At 41.1% G+C, this 12,574-nt stretch overlaps 35 non-coding genes and 10 pseudogenes across 35 annotated transcripts; all 45 read left to right on the top strand.

The window, feature by feature from the left end:
• Positions 1 to 933: 933 nt before the first annotated feature.
• LOC114776483 (uncharacterized) lies at positions 934 to 1,052 on the top strand (annotated as a pseudogene).
• A 138-nt stretch (positions 1,053 to 1,190) lies between these two features.
• LOC114776471 (5S ribosomal RNA) lies at positions 1,191 to 1,309 on the top strand. The gene has a single exon (XR_003745512.1). It is a non-coding gene; the product is annotated as a 5S ribosomal RNA (ribosomal RNA).
• Positions 1,310 to 1,453: 144 nt separating this feature from the next.
• Positions 1,454 to 1,567, top strand: LOC114776482 (uncharacterized; annotated as a pseudogene).
• A 145-nt stretch (positions 1,568 to 1,712) lies between these two features.
• LOC114776475 (uncharacterized) lies at positions 1,713 to 1,831 on the top strand (annotated as a pseudogene).
• A 143-nt stretch (positions 1,832 to 1,974) lies between these two features.
• LOC114776481 (uncharacterized) lies at positions 1,975 to 2,092 on the top strand (annotated as a pseudogene).
• A 137-nt stretch (positions 2,093 to 2,229) lies between these two features.
• LOC114776484 (uncharacterized) lies at positions 2,230 to 2,347 on the top strand (annotated as a pseudogene).
• Positions 2,348 to 2,485: 138 nt separating this feature from the next.
• Positions 2,486 to 2,604, top strand: LOC114776470 (5S ribosomal RNA). The gene has a single exon (XR_003745511.1). It is a non-coding gene; the product is annotated as a 5S ribosomal RNA (ribosomal RNA).
• A 144-nt stretch (positions 2,605 to 2,748) lies between these two features.
• LOC114776473 (5S ribosomal RNA) lies at positions 2,749 to 2,868 on the top strand. Its single transcript, XR_003745514.1, has one exon. It is a non-coding gene; the product is annotated as a 5S ribosomal RNA (ribosomal RNA).
• Positions 2,869 to 3,012: 144 nt separating this feature from the next.
• LOC114776478 (uncharacterized) lies at positions 3,013 to 3,131 on the top strand (annotated as a pseudogene).
• A 136-nt stretch (positions 3,132 to 3,267) lies between these two features.
• On the top strand, positions 3,268 to 3,386 carry LOC114776479 (uncharacterized; annotated as a pseudogene).
• A 137-nt stretch (positions 3,387 to 3,523) lies between these two features.
• LOC114776469 (5S ribosomal RNA) lies at positions 3,524 to 3,642 on the top strand. Its single transcript, XR_003745510.1, has one exon. It is a non-coding gene; the product is annotated as a 5S ribosomal RNA (ribosomal RNA).
• A 144-nt stretch (positions 3,643 to 3,786) lies between these two features.
• Positions 3,787 to 3,905, top strand: LOC114776468 (5S ribosomal RNA). The gene has a single exon (XR_003745509.1). It is a non-coding gene; the product is annotated as a 5S ribosomal RNA (ribosomal RNA).
• A 144-nt stretch (positions 3,906 to 4,049) lies between these two features.
• On the top strand, positions 4,050 to 4,168 carry LOC114776477 (uncharacterized; annotated as a pseudogene).
• Positions 4,169 to 4,305: 137 nt separating this feature from the next.
• LOC114776476 (uncharacterized) lies at positions 4,306 to 4,424 on the top strand (annotated as a pseudogene).
• A 137-nt stretch (positions 4,425 to 4,561) lies between these two features.
• Positions 4,562 to 4,680, top strand: LOC114776467 (5S ribosomal RNA). Its single transcript, XR_003745508.1, has one exon. It is a non-coding gene; the product is annotated as a 5S ribosomal RNA (ribosomal RNA).
• Positions 4,681 to 4,824: 144 nt separating this feature from the next.
• On the top strand, positions 4,825 to 4,943 carry LOC114776466 (5S ribosomal RNA). The gene has a single exon (XR_003745507.1). It is a non-coding gene; the product is annotated as a 5S ribosomal RNA (ribosomal RNA).
• A 144-nt stretch (positions 4,944 to 5,087) lies between these two features.
• Positions 5,088 to 5,206, top strand: LOC114776465 (5S ribosomal RNA). Its single transcript, XR_003745506.1, has one exon. It is a non-coding gene; the product is annotated as a 5S ribosomal RNA (ribosomal RNA).
• Positions 5,207 to 5,350: 144 nt separating this feature from the next.
• Positions 5,351 to 5,469, top strand: LOC114776464 (5S ribosomal RNA). Its single transcript, XR_003745505.1, has one exon. It is a non-coding gene; the product is annotated as a 5S ribosomal RNA (ribosomal RNA).
• A 144-nt stretch (positions 5,470 to 5,613) lies between these two features.
• LOC114776462 (5S ribosomal RNA) lies at positions 5,614 to 5,732 on the top strand. The gene has a single exon (XR_003745503.1). It is a non-coding gene; the product is annotated as a 5S ribosomal RNA (ribosomal RNA).
• A 144-nt stretch (positions 5,733 to 5,876) lies between these two features.
• On the top strand, positions 5,877 to 5,995 carry LOC114776461 (5S ribosomal RNA). The gene has a single exon (XR_003745502.1). It is a non-coding gene; the product is annotated as a 5S ribosomal RNA (ribosomal RNA).
• Positions 5,996 to 6,139: 144 nt separating this feature from the next.
• LOC114776460 (5S ribosomal RNA) lies at positions 6,140 to 6,258 on the top strand. Its single transcript, XR_003745501.1, has one exon. It is a non-coding gene; the product is annotated as a 5S ribosomal RNA (ribosomal RNA).
• Positions 6,259 to 6,402: 144 nt separating this feature from the next.
• LOC114776459 (5S ribosomal RNA) lies at positions 6,403 to 6,521 on the top strand. The gene has a single exon (XR_003745500.1). It is a non-coding gene; the product is annotated as a 5S ribosomal RNA (ribosomal RNA).
• Positions 6,522 to 6,665: 144 nt separating this feature from the next.
• LOC114776458 (5S ribosomal RNA) lies at positions 6,666 to 6,784 on the top strand. Its single transcript, XR_003745499.1, has one exon. It is a non-coding gene; the product is annotated as a 5S ribosomal RNA (ribosomal RNA).
• A 144-nt stretch (positions 6,785 to 6,928) lies between these two features.
• On the top strand, positions 6,929 to 7,047 carry LOC114776443 (5S ribosomal RNA). Its single transcript, XR_003745484.1, has one exon. It is a non-coding gene; the product is annotated as a 5S ribosomal RNA (ribosomal RNA).
• Positions 7,048 to 7,192: 145 nt separating this feature from the next.
• On the top strand, positions 7,193 to 7,311 carry LOC114776457 (5S ribosomal RNA). The gene has a single exon (XR_003745498.1). It is a non-coding gene; the product is annotated as a 5S ribosomal RNA (ribosomal RNA).
• Positions 7,312 to 7,455: 144 nt separating this feature from the next.
• Positions 7,456 to 7,574, top strand: LOC114776456 (5S ribosomal RNA). Its single transcript, XR_003745497.1, has one exon. It is a non-coding gene; the product is annotated as a 5S ribosomal RNA (ribosomal RNA).
• A 144-nt stretch (positions 7,575 to 7,718) lies between these two features.
• On the top strand, positions 7,719 to 7,837 carry LOC114776455 (5S ribosomal RNA). Its single transcript, XR_003745496.1, has one exon. It is a non-coding gene; the product is annotated as a 5S ribosomal RNA (ribosomal RNA).
• A 144-nt stretch (positions 7,838 to 7,981) lies between these two features.
• LOC114776454 (5S ribosomal RNA) lies at positions 7,982 to 8,100 on the top strand. The gene has a single exon (XR_003745495.1). It is a non-coding gene; the product is annotated as a 5S ribosomal RNA (ribosomal RNA).
• Positions 8,101 to 8,244: 144 nt separating this feature from the next.
• On the top strand, positions 8,245 to 8,363 carry LOC114776453 (5S ribosomal RNA). The gene has a single exon (XR_003745494.1). It is a non-coding gene; the product is annotated as a 5S ribosomal RNA (ribosomal RNA).
• Positions 8,364 to 8,507: 144 nt separating this feature from the next.
• On the top strand, positions 8,508 to 8,626 carry LOC114776472 (5S ribosomal RNA). Its single transcript, XR_003745513.1, has one exon. It is a non-coding gene; the product is annotated as a 5S ribosomal RNA (ribosomal RNA).
• Positions 8,627 to 8,769: 143 nt separating this feature from the next.
• LOC114776451 (5S ribosomal RNA) lies at positions 8,770 to 8,888 on the top strand. The gene has a single exon (XR_003745492.1). It is a non-coding gene; the product is annotated as a 5S ribosomal RNA (ribosomal RNA).
• A 144-nt stretch (positions 8,889 to 9,032) lies between these two features.
• LOC114776450 (5S ribosomal RNA) lies at positions 9,033 to 9,151 on the top strand. Its single transcript, XR_003745491.1, has one exon. It is a non-coding gene; the product is annotated as a 5S ribosomal RNA (ribosomal RNA).
• A 144-nt stretch (positions 9,152 to 9,295) lies between these two features.
• Positions 9,296 to 9,414, top strand: LOC114776442 (5S ribosomal RNA). The gene has a single exon (XR_003745483.1). It is a non-coding gene; the product is annotated as a 5S ribosomal RNA (ribosomal RNA).
• Positions 9,415 to 9,558: 144 nt separating this feature from the next.
• Positions 9,559 to 9,677, top strand: LOC114776449 (5S ribosomal RNA). Its single transcript, XR_003745490.1, has one exon. It is a non-coding gene; the product is annotated as a 5S ribosomal RNA (ribosomal RNA).
• Positions 9,678 to 9,821: 144 nt separating this feature from the next.
• Positions 9,822 to 9,940, top strand: LOC114776448 (5S ribosomal RNA). Its single transcript, XR_003745489.1, has one exon. It is a non-coding gene; the product is annotated as a 5S ribosomal RNA (ribosomal RNA).
• Positions 9,941 to 10,084: 144 nt separating this feature from the next.
• Positions 10,085 to 10,203, top strand: LOC114776447 (5S ribosomal RNA). Its single transcript, XR_003745488.1, has one exon. It is a non-coding gene; the product is annotated as a 5S ribosomal RNA (ribosomal RNA).
• Positions 10,204 to 10,347: 144 nt separating this feature from the next.
• Positions 10,348 to 10,466, top strand: LOC114776485 (5S ribosomal RNA). The gene has a single exon (XR_003745516.1). It is a non-coding gene; the product is annotated as a 5S ribosomal RNA (ribosomal RNA).
• A 144-nt stretch (positions 10,467 to 10,610) lies between these two features.
• LOC114776446 (5S ribosomal RNA) lies at positions 10,611 to 10,729 on the top strand. The gene has a single exon (XR_003745487.1). It is a non-coding gene; the product is annotated as a 5S ribosomal RNA (ribosomal RNA).
• A 144-nt stretch (positions 10,730 to 10,873) lies between these two features.
• Positions 10,874 to 10,992, top strand: LOC114776445 (5S ribosomal RNA). The gene has a single exon (XR_003745486.1). It is a non-coding gene; the product is annotated as a 5S ribosomal RNA (ribosomal RNA).
• A 145-nt stretch (positions 10,993 to 11,137) lies between these two features.
• On the top strand, positions 11,138 to 11,256 carry LOC114776474 (5S ribosomal RNA). Its single transcript, XR_003745515.1, has one exon. It is a non-coding gene; the product is annotated as a 5S ribosomal RNA (ribosomal RNA).
• Positions 11,257 to 11,401: 145 nt separating this feature from the next.
• On the top strand, positions 11,402 to 11,520 carry LOC114776463 (5S ribosomal RNA). Its single transcript, XR_003745504.1, has one exon. It is a non-coding gene; the product is annotated as a 5S ribosomal RNA (ribosomal RNA).
• A 145-nt stretch (positions 11,521 to 11,665) lies between these two features.
• LOC114776452 (5S ribosomal RNA) lies at positions 11,666 to 11,784 on the top strand. Its single transcript, XR_003745493.1, has one exon. It is a non-coding gene; the product is annotated as a 5S ribosomal RNA (ribosomal RNA).
• A 144-nt stretch (positions 11,785 to 11,928) lies between these two features.
• On the top strand, positions 11,929 to 12,047 carry LOC114776441 (5S ribosomal RNA). Its single transcript, XR_003745482.1, has one exon. It is a non-coding gene; the product is annotated as a 5S ribosomal RNA (ribosomal RNA).
• Positions 12,048 to 12,191: 144 nt separating this feature from the next.
• On the top strand, positions 12,192 to 12,311 carry LOC114776444 (5S ribosomal RNA). The gene has a single exon (XR_003745485.1). It is a non-coding gene; the product is annotated as a 5S ribosomal RNA (ribosomal RNA).
• A 144-nt stretch (positions 12,312 to 12,455) lies between these two features.
• Positions 12,456 to 12,572, top strand: LOC114776480 (uncharacterized; annotated as a pseudogene).
• Positions 12,573 to 12,574: the final 2 nt, after the last annotated feature.

The raw sequence follows: 12,574 nt of genomic DNA, 5'->3' as shown, positions 1-12,574 counted from the left end.
AACTTAAATCCCCCCAAAAAATCCAATAATTGGCTAACAATTGGCATAAACATATGAGGTGCTGCTTTTCTAATGCTTGCAAAAAAACAAACACTAAGTTTACTAAATAATGAGGTCTTATCAGGTCTTATCAGTGAACAATACCGAGATAATTATTAAAAAATTATTATAAAAATGCATGAATTAATTATTCCTCACACTCATACTGTACTTGGAGAAAATGGAATGTTTTGTGGTAACGTTTGGCACTGTTACGCGCACTATTACGCACACTTGTGCTTGCTCTGGAACGGGCAGATGGTCGTCCTGGTGGCAGCGCTGATCAGACAGCCGTGTATACATTTATTTTAGCAAAGTAACTGTATTCTGATTATCACTCATTTAAACGGTACATGCATTCCGTCACTCCCCAACACTGTCCACATACATTGGTTTTTCTGACATTTTGAGTCTGCCCTTTATCCTGTGACATCAACAAGGCTTTTTGTTTACACAACTGTTGCTAACCGGATCTTTTCTCTTTTTCAGACCTGGTAAACCCTACATATGTTTGTGCATGACAGTAGATCACCAGTTTCTAGAAACTCCAACTGTGTCTCGTCCAAAACAACTTAAATATTCTTTTACCCCCATTCTAATGACCGGTTTGGACTTCAGAAAATTGTTTTCACTACGTCTAGATGCCTAAATGCAAATCTGATATAATCTGGATCTCGGAAGCTAAGAAGGCTTGGGCCTGGTTAGTACTTGGATGGGAGACCTCCTGGGACTACCAGGTTCTGTAAACTTTAACTGTTGAAAAACTTTTTAAAATGAAGTGTTTTTGCATCGCTTTGTTAGTTTTTTTTCTAAAGTAAGTTAAGAGGTATTTTCACTCTGTGATATGTTTTCAAGCCTAGGTTGTTTAAAGTCCAAGATTTTCAAGCAGAGATTGCTTATGGCCATACCAGCCCAAGAACGCCCGGTCTCGTCTGATCTCGGAAGCTAAGAAGGCTTGGGCCTGGTTAGTACTTGCAAGGTAGACCTCCTGGGAATGCCAGGTGCTTTAACTGTTGAAAAACTTTTTAAAATGAAGTTTTTTTTGCATCGCTTTGTTAGTTTTTTTCTAAAGTAAGTTAAGAGGTATTTTCACTCTGTGATATGCTTTCAAGCCTAGGTTGTTTAAAGTCCAAGATTTTCAAGCAGAGATTGCTTACGGCCATACCAGCCCAAGAACGCCCGGTCTCGTCTGATCTCGGAAGCTAAGAAGGCTTGGGCCTGGTTAGTACTTGGATGGGAGACCTCCTGGGAATGCCAGGTGCTGTAAGCTTTAATTGTTGAAAAACTTTTTAAAATGAAGTTTTTTTGCATCGCTTTGTTAGTTTATTTCTAAAGTAAGTTAAGAGGTATTTTCACTCTGTGATATGTTTTCAAGCTTAGGTTGTTTAAAGTCCAAGATTTTCAAGCAGAGATTGCTTACGGCCATACCAGCCCAAGAACGTCTCGTCTGATCTCGGAAGCTAAGAAGGCTTGGGCCTGGTTAGTACTTGGATGGGAGACCTCCTGGGAATGCCAGGTGCTGTAAGCTTTAACTGTTGAAAAACTTTTTAAAATGAAGTTTTTTTGCATCGCTTTGTTAGTTTTTTTCTAAAGTAAGTTAAGAGGTATTTTCACTCTGTGATATGTTTTCAAGCCTAGGTTGTTTAAAGTCCAAGATTTTCAAGCAGAGATTGCTTAGCGGCCATACCAGCCCAAGAACGCCCGGTCTCGTCTGATCTCGGAAGCTAAGAAGGCTTGGGCCTGGTTAGTACTTGGATGGGAGACCTCCTGGGAATGCCAGGTGCTGTAAGCTTTAACTGTTGAAAAACTTTTTAAAATGAAGTTTTTTGCATCGCTTTGTTAGTTTTTTTCTAAAGTAAGTTAAGAGGTATTTTCACTCTGTGATATGTTTTCAAGCCTAGGTTGTTTAAAGTCCAAGATTTTCAAGCAGAGATTGCTTACGGCCATACCAGCCCAAGAACGCCCGGTCTCGTCTGATCTCGGAAGCTAAGAAGGCTTGGGCTGGTTAGTACTTGGATGGGAGACCTCCTGGGAATGCCAGGTGCTTTAACTGTTGAAAAACTTTTTAAAATGAAGTTTTTTTGCATGGCTTTGTTAGTTTTTTTCTAAAGTAAGTTAAGAGGTATTTTCACTCTGTGATATGTTTTCAAGCCTAGGTTGTTTAAAGTCCAAGATTTTCAAGCAGAGATTGCTTACGGCCATACCAGCCCAAGAACGCCTGGTCTCGTCTGATCTCGGAAGCTAAGAAGGCTTGGGCCTGGTTAGTACTTGGATGGAGACCTCCTGGGAATGCCAGGTGCTTTAACTGTTGAAAAACTTTTTAAAATGAAGTTTTTTTGCATCGCTTTGTTAGTTTTTTTCTAAAGTATGTTAAGAGGTATTTTCACTCTGTGATATGTTTTCAAGCTTAGGTTGTTTAAAGTCCTAAGATTTTCAAGCAGAGATTGCTTACGGCCATACCAGCCCAAGAACGCCCGGTCTCGTCTGATCTCGGAAGCTAAGAAGGCTTGGGCCTGGTTAGTACTTGGATGGGAGACCTCCTGGGAATGCCAGGTGCTGTAAGCTTTAAATGTTGAAAAACTTTTTAAAATGAAGTTTTTTTGCATCGCTTTGTTAGTTTTTTTCTAAAGTAAGTTAAGAGGTATTTTCACTCTGTGATATGTTTTCAAGCCTAGGTTGTTTAAAGTCCAAGATTTTCAAGCAGAGATTGCTTACGGCCATACCAGCCCAAGAACGCCCGGTCTCGTCTGATCTCGGAAGCTAAGAAGGCTTGGGCCTGGTTAGTAACTTGGATGGGAGACCTCCTGGGAATGCCAGGTGCTGTAAGCTTTAACTGTTGAAAAACTTTTTAAAATGAAGTTTTTTTGCATCGCTTTGTTAGTTTTTTTCTAAAGTAAGTTAAGAGGTATTTTCACTCTGTGATATGTTTTCAAGCCTAGGTTGTTTAAAGTCCAAGATTTTCAAGCAGAGATTGCTTACGGCCATACCAGCCCAAGAACGCCCGGTCTCGTCTGATCTCGGAAGCTAAGAAGGCTTGGGCCTGGTTAGTACTTGGATGGGAGACCTCCTGGGAATGCCAGGTGCTTTAACTGTTGAAAAACTTTTTAAAATGAAGTTTTTTTGCATCGCTTTGTTAGTTTTTTCTAAAGTAAGTTAAGAGGTATTTTCACTCTGTGATATGTTTTCAAGCCTAGGTTGTTTAAAGTCCAAGATTTTCAAGCAGAGATTGCTTACGGCCATACCAGCCCAAGAACGCCTGGTCTCGTCTGATCTCGGAAGCTAAGAAGGCTTGGGCCTGGTTAGTACTTGGATGGGAGACCTCCTGGGAATGCCAGGTGCTTTAACTGTTGAAAAACTTTTTAAAATGAAGTTTTTTTGCATCGCTTTGTTAGTTTTTTTCTAAAGTAAGTTAAGAGGTATTTTCACTCTGTGATATGTTTTCAAGCCTAGGTTGTTTAAAGTCCAAGATTTTCAAGCAGAGATTGCTTACGGCCATACCAGCCCAAGAACGCCCGGTCTCGTCTGATCTCGGAAGCTAAGAAGGCTTGGGCCTGGTTAGTACTTGGATGGGAGACCTCCTGGGAATGCCAGGTGCTGTAAGCTTTAACTGTTGAAAAACTTTTTAAAATGAAGTTTTTTTGCATCGCTTTGTTAGTTTTTTTCTAAAGTAAGTTAAGAGGTATTTTCACTCTGTGATATGTTTTCAAGCCTAGGTTGTTTAAAGTCCAAGATTTTCAAGCAGAGATTGCTTACGGCCATACCAGCCCAAGAACGCCCGGTCTCGTCTGATCTCGGAAGCTAAGAAGGCTTGGGCCTGGTTAGTACTTGGATGGGAGACCTCCTGGGAATGCCAGGTGCTGTAAGCTTTAACTGTTGAAAAACTTTTTAAAATGAAGTTTTTTTGCATCGCTTTGTTAGTTTTTTTCTAAAGTAAGTTAAGAGGTATTTTCACTCTGTGATATGTTTTCAAGCCTAGGTTGTTTAAAGTCCAAGATTTTCAAGCAGAGATTGCTTACGGCCATACCAGCCCAAGAACGCCCGGTCTCGTCTGATCTCGGAAGCTAAGAAGGCTTGGGCCTGGTTAGTACTTGGATGGGAGACCTCCTGGGAATGCCAGGTGCTTTAACTGTTGAAAAACTTTTTAAAATGAAGTTTTTTTGCATCGCTTTGTTAGTTTTTTTCTAAAGTAAGTTAAGAGGTATTTTCACTCTGTGATATGTTTTCAAGCCTAGGTTGTTTAAAGTCCAAGATTTTCAAGCAGAGATTGCTTACGGCCATACCAGCCCAAGAACGCCCGGTCTCGTCTGATCTCGGAAGCTAAGAAGGCTTGGGCCTGGTTAGTACTTGGATGGGAGACCTCCTGGGAATGCCAGGTGCTTTAACTGTTGAAAAACTTTTTAAAATGAAGTTTTTTTGCATCGCTTTGTTAGTTTTTTTCTAAAGTAAGTTAAGAGGTATTTTCACTCTGTGATATGTTTTCAAGCCTAGGTTGTTTAAAGTCCAAGATTTTCAAGCAGAGATTGCTTACGGCCATACCAGCCCAAGAACGCCCGGTCTCGTCTGATCTCGGAAGCTAAGAAGGCTTGGGCCTGGTTAGTACTTGGATGGGAGACCTCCTGGGAATGCCAGGTGCTGTAAGCTTTAACTGTTGAAAAACTTTTTAAAATGAAGTTTTTTTGCATCGCTTTGTTAGTTTTTTTCTAAAGTAAGTTAAGAGGTATTTTCACTCTGTGATATGTTTTCAAGCCTAGGTTGTTTAAAGTCCAAGATTTTCAAGCAGAGATTGCTTACGGCCATACCAGCCCAAGAACGCCCGGTCTCGTCTGATCTCGGAAGCTAAGAAGGCTTGGGCCTGGTTAGTACTTGGATGGGAGACCTCCTGGGAATGCCAGGTGCTGTAAGCTTTAACTGTTGAAAAACTTTTTAAAATGAAGTTTTTTTGCATCGCTTTGTTAGTTTTTTTCTAAAGTAAGTTAAGAGGTATTTTCACTCTGTGATATGTTTTCAAGCCTAGGTTGTTTAAAGTCCAAGATTTTCAAGCAGAGATTGCTTACGGCCATACCAGCCCAAGAACGCCCGGTCTCGTCTGATCTCGGAAGCTAAGAAGGCTTGGGCCTGGTTAGTACTTGGATGGGAGACCTCCTGGGAATGCCAGGTGCTGTAAGCTTTAACTGTTGAAAAACTTTTTAAAATGAAGTTTTTTTGCATCGCTTTGTTAGTTTTTTTCTAAAGTAAGTTAAGAGGTATTTTCACTCTGTGATATGTTTTCAAGCCTAGGTTGTTTAAAGTCCAAGATTTTCAAGCAGAGATTGCTTACGGCCATACCAGCCCAAGAACGCCCGGTCTCGTCTGATCTCGGAAGCTAAGAAGGCTTGGGCCTGGTTAGTACTTGGATGGGAGACCTCCTGGGAATGCCAGGTGCTGTAAGCTTTAACTGTTGAAAAACTTTTTAAAATGAAGTTTTTTTGCATCGCTTTGTTAGTTTTTTTCTAAAGTAAGTTAAGAGGTATTTTCACTCTGTGATATGTTTTCAAGCCTAGGTTGTTTAAAGTCCAAGATTTTCAAGCAGAGATTGCTTACGGCCATACCAGCCCAAGAACGCCCGGTCTCGTCTGATCTCGGAAGCTAAGAAGGCTTGGGCCTGGTTAGTACTTGGATGGGAGACCTCCTGGGAATGCCAGGTGCTGTAAGCTTTAACTGTTGAAAAACTTTTTAAAATGAAGTTTTTTTGCATCGCTTTGTTAGTTTTTTTCTAAAGTAAGTTAAGAGGTATTTTCACTCTGTGATATGTTTTCAAGCCTAGGTTGTTTAAAGTCCAAGATTTTCAAGCAGAGATTGCTTACGGCCATACCAGCCCAAGAACGCCCGGTCTCGTCTGATCTCGGAAGCTAAGAAGGCTTGGGCCTGGTTAGTACTTGGATGGGAGACCTCCTGGGAATGCCAGGTGCTGTAAGCTTTAACTGTTGAAAAACTTTTTAAAATGAAGTTTTTTTGCATCGCTTTGTTAGTTTTTTTCTAAAGTAAGTTAAGAGGTATTTTCACTCTGTGATATGTTTTCAAGCCTAGGTTGTTTAAAGTCCAAGATTTTCAAGCAGAGATTGCTTACGGCCATACCAGCCCAAGAACGCCCGGTCTCGTCTGATCTCGGAAGCTAAGAAGGCTTGGGCCTGGTTAGTACTTGGATGGGAGACCTCCTGGGAATGCCAGGTGCTGTAAGCTTTAACTGTTGAAAAACTTTTTAAAATGAAGTTTTTTTGCATCGCTTTGTTAGTTTTTTTCTAAAGTAAGTTAAGAGGTATTTTCACTCTGTGATATGTTTTCAAGCCTAGGTTGTTTAAAGTCCAAGATTTTCAAGCAGAGATTGCTTACGGCCATACCAGCCCAAGAACGCCCGGTCTCGTCTGATCTCGGAAGCTAAGAAGGCTTGGGCCTGGTTAGTACTTGGATGGGAGACCTCCTGGGAATGCCAGGTGCTGTAAGCTTTAACTGTTGAAAAACTTTTTAAAATGAAGTTTTTTTGCATCGCTTTGTTAGTTTTTTTCTAAAGTAAGTTAAGAGGTATTTTCACTCTGTGATATGTTTTCAAGCCTAGGTTGTTTAAAGTCCAAGATTTTCAAGCAGAGATTGCTTACGGCCATACCAGCCCAAGAACGCCCGGTCTCGTCTGATCTCGGAAGCTAAGAAGGCTTGGGCCTGGTTAGTACTTGGATGGGAGACCTCCTGGGAATGCCAGGTGCTGTAAGCTTTAACTGTTGAAAAACTTTTTAAAATGAAGTTTTTTTGCATCGCTTTGTTAGTTTTTTTCTAAAGTAAGTTAAGAGGTATTTTCACTCTGTGATATGTTTTCAAGCCTAGGTTGTTTAAAGTCCAAGATTTTCAAGCAGAGATTGCTTACGGCCATACCAGCCCAAGAACGCCCGGTCTCGTCTGATCTCGGAAGCTAAGAAGGCTTGGGCCTGGTTAGTACTTGGATGGGAGACCTCCTGGGAATACCAGGTGCTGTAAGCTTTAACTGTTGAAAAACTTTTTAAAATGAAGTTTTTTTTGCATCGCTTTGTTAGTTTTTTTCTAAAGTAAGTTAAGAGGTATTTTCACTCTGTGATATGTTTTCAAGCCTAGGTTGTTTAAAGTCCAAGATTTTCAAGCAGAGATTGCTTACGGCCATACCAGCCCAAGAACGCCCGGTCTCGTCTGATCTCGGAAGCTAAGAAGGCTTGGGCCTGGTTAGTACTTGGATGGGAGACCTCCTGGGAATGCCAGGTGCTGTAAGCTTTAACTGTTGAAAAACTTTTTAAAATGAAGTTTTTTTGCATCGCTTTGTTAGTTTTTTTCTAAAGTAAGTTAAGAGGTATTTTCACTCTGTGATATGTTTTCAAGCCTAGGTTGTTTAAAGTCCAAGATTTTCAAGCAGAGATTGCTTACGGCCATACCAGCCCAAGAACGCCCGGTCTCGTCTGATCTCGGAAGCTAAGAAGGCTTGGGCCTGGTTAGTACTTGGATGGGAGACCTCCTGGGAATGCCAGGTGCTGTAAGCTTTAACTGTTGAAAAACTTTTTAAAATGAAGTTTTTTTGCATCGCTTTGTTAGTTTTTTTCTAAAGTAAGTTAAGAGGTATTTTCACTCTGTGATATGTTTTCAAGCCTAGGTTGTTTAAAGTCCAAGATTTTCAAGCAGAGATTGCTTACGGCCATACCAGCCCAAGAACGCCCGGTCTCGTCTGATCTCGGAAGCTAAGAAGGCTTGGGCCTGGTTAGTACTTGGATGGGAGACCTCCTGGGAATGCCAGGTGCTGTAAGCTTTAACTGTTGAAAAACTTTTTAAAATGAAGTTTTTTTGCATCGCTTTGTTAGTTTTTTTCTAAAGTAAGTTAAGAGGTATTTTCACTCTGTGATATGTTTTCAAGCCTAGGTTGTTTAAAGTCCAAGATTTTCAAGCAGAGATTGCTTACGGCCATACCAGCCCAAGAACGCCCGGTCTCGTCTGATCTCGGAAGCTAAGAAGGCTTGGGCCTGGTTAGTACTTGGATGGGAGACCTCCTGGGAATGCCAGGTGCTGTAAGCTTTAACTGTTGAAAAACTTTTTAAAATGAAGTTTTTTTGCATCGCTTTGTTAGTTTTTTTCTAAAGTAAGTTAAGAGGTATTTTCACTCTGTGATATGTTTTCAAGCCTAGGTTGTTTAAAGTCCAAGATTTTCAAGCAGAGATTGCTTACGGCCATACCAGCCCAAGAACGCCCGGTCTCGTCTGATCTCGGAAGCTAAGAAGGCTTGGGCCTGGTTAGTACTTGGATGGGAGACCTCCTGGGAATGCCAGGTGCTGTAAGCTTTAACTGTTGAAAAACTTTTTAAAATGAAGTTTTTTTGCATCGCTTTGTTAGTTTTTTTCTAAAGTAAGTTAAGAGGTATTTTCACTCTGTGATATGTTTTCAAGCCTAGGTTGTTTAAAGTCCAAGATTTTCAAGCAGAGATTGCTTACGGCCATACCAGCCCAAGAACGCCCGGTCTCGTCTGATCTCGGAAGCTAAGAAGGCTTGGGCCTGGTTAGTACTTGGATGGGAGACCTCCTGGGAATGCCAGGTGCTGTAGCTTTAACTGTTGAAAAACTTTTTAAAATGAAGTTTTTTTGCATCGCTTTGTTAGTTTTTTTCTAAAGTAAGTTAAGAGGTATTTTCACTCTGTGATATGTTTTCAAGCCTAGGTTGTTTAAAGTCCAAGATTTTCAAGCAGAGATTGCTTACGGCCATACCAGCCCAAGAACGCCCGGTCTCGTCTGATCTCGGAAGCTAAGAAGGCTTGGGCCTGGTTAGTACTTGGATGGGAGACCTCCTGGGAATGCCAGGTGCTGTAAGCTTTAACTGTTGAAAAACTTTTTAAAATGAAGTTTTTTTGCATCGCTTTGTTAGTTTTTTTCTAAAGTAAGTTAAGAGGTATTTTCACTCTGTGATATGTTTTCAAGCCTAGGTTGTTTAAAGTCCAAGATTTTCAAGCAGAGATTGCTTACGGCCATACCAGCCCAAGAACGCCCGGTCTCGTCTGATCTCGGAAGCTAAGAAGGCTTGGGCCTGGTTAGTACTTGGATGGGAGACCTCCTGGGAATGCCAGGTGCTGTAAGCTTTAACTGTTGAAAAACTTTTTAAAATGAAGTTTTTTTGCATCGCTTTGTTAGTTTTTTTCTAAAGTAAGTTAAGAGGTATTTTCACTCTGTGATATGTTTTCAAGCCTAGGTTGTTTAAAGTCCAAGATTTTCAAGCAGAGATTGCTTACGGCCATACCAGCCCAAGAACGCCCGGTCTCGTCTGATCTCGGAAGCTAAGAAGGCTTGGGCCTGGTTAGTACTTGGATGGGAGACCTCCTGGGAATACCAGGTGCTGTAAGCTTTAACTGTTGAAAAACTTTTTAAAATGAAGTTTTTTTGCATCGCTTTGTTAGTTTTTTTCTAAAGTAAGTTAAGAGGTATTTTCACTCTGTGATATGTTTTCAAGCCTAGGTTGTTTAAAGTCCAAGATTTTCAAGCAGAGATTGCTTACGGCCATACCAGCCCAAGAACGCCCGGTCTCGTCTGATCTCGGAAGCTAAGAAGGCTTGGGCCTGGTTAGTACTTGGATGGGAGACCTCCTGGGAATGCCAGGTGCTGTAAGCTTTAACTGTTGAAAAACTTTTTAAAATGAAGTTTTTTTGCATCGCTTTGTTAGTTTTTTTCTAAAGTAAGTTAAGAGGTATTTTCACTCTGTGATATGTTTTCAAGCCTAGGTTGTTTAAAGTCCAAGATTTTCAAGCAGAGATTGCTTACGGCCATACCAGCCCAAGAACGCCCGGTCTCGTCTGATCTCGGAAGCTAAGAAGGCTTGGGCCTGGTTAGTACTTGGATGGGAGACCTCCTGGGAATGCCAGGTGCTGTAAGCTTTAACTGTTGAAAAACTTTTTAAAATGAAGTTTTTTTGCATCGCTTTGTTAGTTTTTTTCTAAAGTAAGTTAAGAGGTATTTTCACTCTGTGATATGTTTTCAAGCCTAGGTTGTTTAAAGTCCAAGATTTTCAAGCAGAGATTGCTTACGGCCATACCAGCCCAAGAACGCCCGGTCTCGTCTGATCTCGGAAGCTAAGAAGGCTTGGGCCTGGTTAGTACTTGGATGGGAGACCTCCTGGGAATGCCAGGTGCTGTAAGCTTTAACTGTTGAAAAACTTTTTAAAATGAAGTTTTTTTGCATCGCTTTGTTAGTTTTTTTCTAAAGTAAGTTAAGAGGTATTTTCACTCTGTGATATGTTTTCAAGCCTAGGTTGTTTAAAGTCCAAGATTTTCAAGCAGAGATTGCTTACGGCCATACCAGCCCAAGAACGCCCGGTCTCGTCTGATCTCGGAAGCTAAGAAGGCTTGGGCCTGGTTAGTACTTGGATGGGAGACCTCCTGGGAATACCAGGTGCTGTAAGCTTTAACTGTTGAAAAACTTTTTAAAATGAAGTTTTTTTGCATCGCTTTGTTAGTTTTTTTCTAAAGTAAGTTAAGAGGTATTTTCACTCTGTGATATGTTTTCAAGCCTAGGTTGTTTAAAGTCCAAGATTTTCAAGCAGAGATTGCTTACGGCCATACCAGCCCAAGAACGCCCGGTCTCGTCTGATCTCGGAAGCTAAGAAGGCTTGGGCCTGGTTAGTACTTGGATGGGAGACCTCCTGGGAATGCCAGGTGCTGTAAGCTTTAACTGTTGAAAAACTTTTTAAAATGAAGTTTTTTTGCATCGCTTTGTTAGTTTTTTTCTAAAGTAAGTTAAGAGGTATTTTCACTCTGTGATATGTTTTCAAGCCTAGGTTGTTTAAAGTCCAAGATTTTCAAGCAGAGATTGCTTACGGCCATACCAGCCCAAGAACGCCCGGTCTCGTCTGATCTCGGAAGCTAAGAAGGCTTGGGCCTGGTTAGTACTTGGATGGGAGACCTCCTGGGAATGCCAGGTGCTGTAAGCTTTAACTGTTGAAAAACTTTTTAAAATGAAGTTTTTTTTGCATCGCTTTGTTAGTTTTTTTCTAAAGTAAGTTAAGAGGTATTTTCACTCTGTGATATGTTTTCAAGCCTAGGTTGTTTAAAGTCCAAGATTTTCAAGCAGAGATTGCTTACGGCCATACCAGCCCAAGAACGCCCGGTCTCGTCTGATCTCGGAAGCTAAGAAGGCTTGGGCCTGGTTAGTACTTGGATGGGAGACCTCCTGGGAATACCAGGTGCTGTAAGCTTTAACTGTTGAAAAACTTTTTAAAATGAAGTTTTTTTGCATCGCTTTGTTAGTTTTTTATCTAAAGTAAGTTAAGAGGTATTTTCACTCTGTGATATGTTTTCAAGCCTAGGTTGTTTAAAGTCCAAGATTTTCAAGCAGAGATTGCTTACGGCCATACCAGCCCAAGAACGCCCGGTCTCGTCTGATCTCGGAAGCTAAGAAGGCTTGGGCCTGGTTAGTACTTGGATGGGAGACCTCCTGGGAATACCAGGTGCTGTAAGCTTTAACTGTTGAAAAACTTTTTAAAATGAAGTTTTTTTTGCATCGCTTTGTTAGTTTTTTTCTAAAGTAAGTTAAGAGGTATTTTCACTCTGTGATATGTTTTCAAGCCTAGGTTGTTTAAAGTCCAAGATTTTCAAGCAGAGATTGCTTACGGCCATACCAGCCCAAGAACGCCCGGTCTCGTCTGATCTCGGAAGCTAAGAAGGCTTGGGCCTGGTTAGTACTTGGATGGGAGACCTCCTGGGAATACCAGGTGCTGTAAGCTTTAACTGTTGAAAAACTTTTTAAAATGAAGTTTTTTTTGCATCGCTTTGTTAGTTTTTATCTAAGTAAGTTAAGAGGTATTTTCACTCTGTGATATGTTTTCAAGCCTAGGTTGTTTAAAGTCCAAGATTTTCAAGCAGAGATTGCTTACGGCCATACCAGCCCAAGAACGCCCGGTCTCGTCTGATCTCGGAAGCTAAGAAGGCTTGGGCCTGGTTAGTACTTGGATGGGAGACCTCCTGGGAATACCAGGTGCTGTAAGCTTTAACTGTTGAAAAACTTTTTAAAATGAAGTTTTTTTGCATCGCTTTGTTAGTTTTTATCTAAAGTAAGTTAAGAGGTATTTTCACTCTGTGATATGTTTTCAAGCCTAGGTTGTTTAAAGTCCAAGATTTTCAAGCAGAGATTGCTTACGGCCATACCAGCCCAAGAACGCCCGGTCTCGTCTGATCTCGGAAGCTAAGAAGGCTTGGGCCTGGTTAGTACTTGGATGGGAGACCTCCTGGGAATACCAGGTTGCTGTAAGCTTTAACTGTTTGAAAAACTTTTTAAATGAAGTTTTTTTGCATCGCTTTGTTAGTTTTTTTCTAAAGTAAGTTAAGAGGTATTTTCACTCTGTGATATGTTTTCAAGCCTAGGTTGTTTAAAGTCCAAGATTTTCAAGCAGAGATTGCTTACGGCCATACCAGCCCAAGAACGCCCGGTCTCGTCTGATCTCGGAAGCTAAGAAGGCTTGGGCCTGGTTAGTCTTGGATGGGAGACCTCCTGGGAATACCAGTTCTGTAAGCTTT

This window comes from Denticeps clupeoides, unplaced genomic scaffold, assembly GCF_900700375.1.
Source record: "Denticeps clupeoides unplaced genomic scaffold, fDenClu1.1, whole genome shotgun sequence".
NCBI lineage: Eukaryota > Metazoa > Chordata > Actinopteri > Clupeiformes > Denticipitidae > Denticeps > Denticeps clupeoides.
This window is presented reverse-complemented; position numbering and strand designations above follow the sequence as displayed.